Raw genomic sequence first — 4,452 nt, forward strand, 5'->3', positions numbered from 1 at the left:
TTAAATAGGATTAACATAGTTAATAAGAGAAATATTATTTAGATTTATTTAATTAATATTTAAGTTAGGGGGGTGTTAGGGTTAGGGTTAGGTTTAGGGGTTAATAATTTTATTACAGTGGCGGCGGTGTAGTGGGGGGCAGGATAGGGGTTAATAAATTTATTATAGGTGGCGACGGTGTAGGGGGGCAGGATAGGGGTTACTAGGTATAATGTAGGTGGCAGCGGTGTCCGGGAGCGGCGGTTTAAGGGTTAATACATTTATCACAGTTGCGGCAGGGTCTAGGAGCGGCGGTTTAGGGGTTAATACATTTATCACAGTTGCGGCAGGGTCTAGGAGCGGCGGTTTAGGGGTTAATACATTTATCACAGTTGCGGCAGGGTCTAGGAGCGGCGGTTTAGGGGTTAATACATTTATCACAGTTGCGGCAGGGTCTAGGAGCGGCGGCTTAGGGGTTAGTAACTTTATTGAGTTGTGAGGGGCTCCGGGGGCCCCGGTATAGGGATAGAACAGTGTAGTTTAGTGTGGGTGCTTAGTGACAGGCTAGCAATAAAGCTGGGAAAACTCTCACAGTCCGCTGCTCATCGCCCCGTACTTGGTGCGCGGCTTTTTGACAGCTTTATTTGATAACTTAGGCGAACGTATTCAGGTCCGCGGCGGCGAAGCTAGGCGAGCTTAGGCGGGCGTATTGGGCCGGCGAAGGCAGGAAAGTAGACGGCTTAATAACTACCCCCACTATGTTGTAAACTCTGTTGCCATAGCTTATGTTATTCACTGTAAACCATGTTGCTATAGCTCATGCTATATGTTGTAAACTCTGTTGCCATAGCTTATGTTATTCACTGTAAACCATGTTGCTATATAGCTCACGCTATATGTTGTAAACTCTGTTGCCATAACTTATGCTATTCACTGTAAACCATGTTGCTATAGCTCACGCTATATGTTGTAAACCCTGTTGCCATAACTTATGCTATTCACTATAACCATGTTGCTATAGCTCACGCTATATGTTGTAAACCGTTGCCATAACTTATGCTATTCACTGTAAACCATGTTGCTCTATGTTGCAAACTCTGTTGCCATAACTTATGCTATTCACTGTAAACCATGTTGCTATAGCTCACGCTATATGTTGTAAATCCTGTTGCCATAACTTATGCTATTCACTGTAAACCATGTTGCTATAGCTCACACTATAGGTTGTAAACTCTGTTGCCATAACTTATGCTATTCACTGTAAACCATGTTGCTATAGCTCATGCTATGGGGGATAGTTATCAAGCCGTCAACCTCAAATACGCTGGAATTCCGCAGCGTATTTGTGGCGAGGCTGATTCGCCTTAGTTATCAAAGGCTAGAGACCGGCAAAAGTAGAATTTTGTGACGTAAACTTCGATCCGCCGGACTCAGTCCAACACAGATCGATTCTTACGTCACTCCAGATGTTCCGCACACAAGTGCGGCACAATCTGACTACTTTTGCTAGTTATCAAATGACTAGCAGGTACGCTTGGCACTTTCACGGCCCAGCGTACCTGGTTTTCAAACCGCCACCCCTGGAGGCGGTGGATCCCATAGGAATCAATGGGAGTCTGACCATAGCGAAAGTACAAGTTCGCTGTTGCCAGACATCCCATTGATTCCTATGGGAGATGTCTACACCTAACACCCTAACATGTACCCCGAGTCTAAACACCCCTAATCTGCCCCCCTACACCGCCGCAACTAAATAAAGTTATTACCCCCTAAACCGCCGCTCCCGGAGCGCACTGCAAGCTACTCTATACATATTAACCCCTAAACTGCCGCTCCAGGAGCCCACCGCAAATATAATAAAAGTATTAACCCCTAAACCGCCGCTCCCGGAGCCCACCGCAAGCTATAATATATGTATTAACCCCTAAACCGCCGCTCCCGGAGCCCACTGCAAGCTATAATAAATATGTTAACCCCTAAACCGCCGCTCCCTGAACCCGCCGCAACCTATATTAAATTTATTAACCCCTATCTTGCCCCCCACTACACCGCCGCCACTGTAATAAAATTATTAACCCCTAAACCTAAGTCTAACACTAACCCTAACGCCCCCCTAACTTAAATATTAATTAAATAAATCTAAATAATATTTCTATTATTAACTAAGTTAATCCTATTTAAAACTAAATACTTACCTTTAAAATAAACCCTAATATAGCTACAATATAAATAATAATTATCTTGTAGCTATCTTAGGATTTATTTTTATTTTACAGGCAAATTTCAATTTATTTTAACTAGGTACAATAGCTATTAAATAGTTATTAACTATTTAATAGCTTACCTAGCTAAAATAAAGAGAAATGTACCTGTAAACTAAAAACTAACCTAAGTTACAATTACACCTAACACTACACTATACTTTAATAAATTATTCCTATTTAAAACTAAATACTTACCTGTAAAATAAACCCTAAGATAGCTACAATATAATTAATAATTACATTGTAGCTATCTTAGGATTTATATTTATTTTACAGGTAACTTTGTATTTGTTTTAGCTAGTTAGAATAGTTATTAACTATTTAATAACTCCCTAGCTAAAAGAAATACAAAATTACCTGTAAAATAAATCCTAACCTAAGTTACAATTAAACCTAACACTACACTATCATTAAATAAATTAAATAAACTACCTACAAATAACTACAATTAAATACAATTACATAAACTAACTAAAGTACAAAAAATAAAAAAAGCTAAGTTACAAAAAATAAAAAAAATAAGTTACAAACATTTAAAAAAAATCTTACAACAATTTTAAGCTACTTACACCTAATCTAAGCCCCCTAATAAAATAACAAACCCCCCCAAAATAAAAAAATGCCCTACCCTCACGGCTGAGTGAAGACAAGGTAGGATGATCTTCAGGGGATTAGTGTTAAGGGGGGTTTGGGTTAGATTAGGGGTATGTGGGTGGTGGGTTTTAATGTTGGGGGGGGGTTGTATTTTTCTTTTACAGGCAAAAGAGCTGAACTCTTTGGGGCATGCCCCCACAAAAGGCCCTTTTAAGGGCTGGTAAGGTAAAAGAGCTTTGAACTTTTTTAATGTAGAATAGGGTAGGGCATTTTTTTATTTTGGGGGGGTTTGTTATTTTATTAGGGGGCTTAGATTAGGTGTAAGTAGCTTAAAATTGTTGTAATATTTTTTTAAATGTTTGTAACTTATTTTTTTTATTTTTTGTAACTTAGCTTTTTTTATTTTTTATACTTTAGTTAGTTTATGTAATTGTATTTAATTGTAGTTATTTGTAGGTAGTTTATTTAATTTATTTAATGATAGTGTAGTGTTAGGTTTAATTGTAACTTAGGTTAGGATTTATTTTACAGGTAATTTTGTATTTCTTTTAGCTAGGTAGTTATTAAATAGTTAATAACTATTTAATAACTATTCTAACTAGCTAAAATAAATACAAAGTTACCTGTAAAATAAATATAAATCCTAAGATAGCTACAATGTAATTATTAATTATATTGTAGCTATCTTAGGGTTTATTTTACAGGTAAGTATTTAGTTTTAAATAGGAATAATTTATTAAAGTATAGTGTAGTGTTAGGTGTAATTGTAACTTAGGTTAGTTTTTAGTTTACAGGTACATTTCTCTTTATTTTAGCTAGGTAAGCTATTAAATAGTTAATAACTATTTAATAGCTATTGTACCTAGTTAAAATAAATTGAAATTTGCCTGTAAAATAAAAATAAATCCTAAAATAGCTACAATATAATTATTATTTATATTGTAGCTATATTAGGGGTTTATTTTAAAGGTAAGTATTTAGTTTTAAATAGGATTAACTTAGTTAATAAGAGAAATATTATTTAGATCTATTTAATTAATATTTAAGTTAGGGGGGTGTTAGGGTTAGGGTTAGACTTAGGTTTAGGGGTTAATAATTTTATTACAGTGGCGGCGGTGTAGTGGGGGGCAGGATAGGGGTTAATAAATTTATTATAGGTGGCGACGGTGTAGGGGGGGCAGGATAGGGGTTACTAGGTATAATGTAGGTGGCAGCGGTGTCCGGGAGCGGCGGTTTAGGGGTTAATACATTTATCACAGTTGCGGCAGGGTCTAGGAGCGGCGGTTTAGGGGTTAATACATTTATCACAGTTGCGGCAGGGTCTAGGAGCGGCGGTTTAGGGGTTAATACATTTATCACAGTTGCGGCAGGGTCTAGGAGCGGCGGTTTAGGGGTTAATACATTTATCACAGTTGCGGCAGGGTCTAGGAGCGGCGGCTTAGGGGTTAGTAACTTTATTGAGTTGTGAGGGGCTCCGGGGGCCCCGGTATAGGGATAGAACAGTGTAGTTTAGTGTGGGTGCTTAGTGACAGGCTAGCAATAAAGCTGGGAAAACTCTCACAGTCCGCTGCTCATCGCCCCGTACTTGGTGCGCGGCTTTTTGACAGCTTTATTT

The sequence above is a fragment of the Bombina bombina genome, chromosome 7 (assembly GCF_027579735.1).
Source record: "Bombina bombina isolate aBomBom1 chromosome 7, aBomBom1.pri, whole genome shotgun sequence".
NCBI classification, from domain to species: Eukaryota; Metazoa; Chordata; class Amphibia; order Anura; family Bombinatoridae; genus Bombina; species Bombina bombina.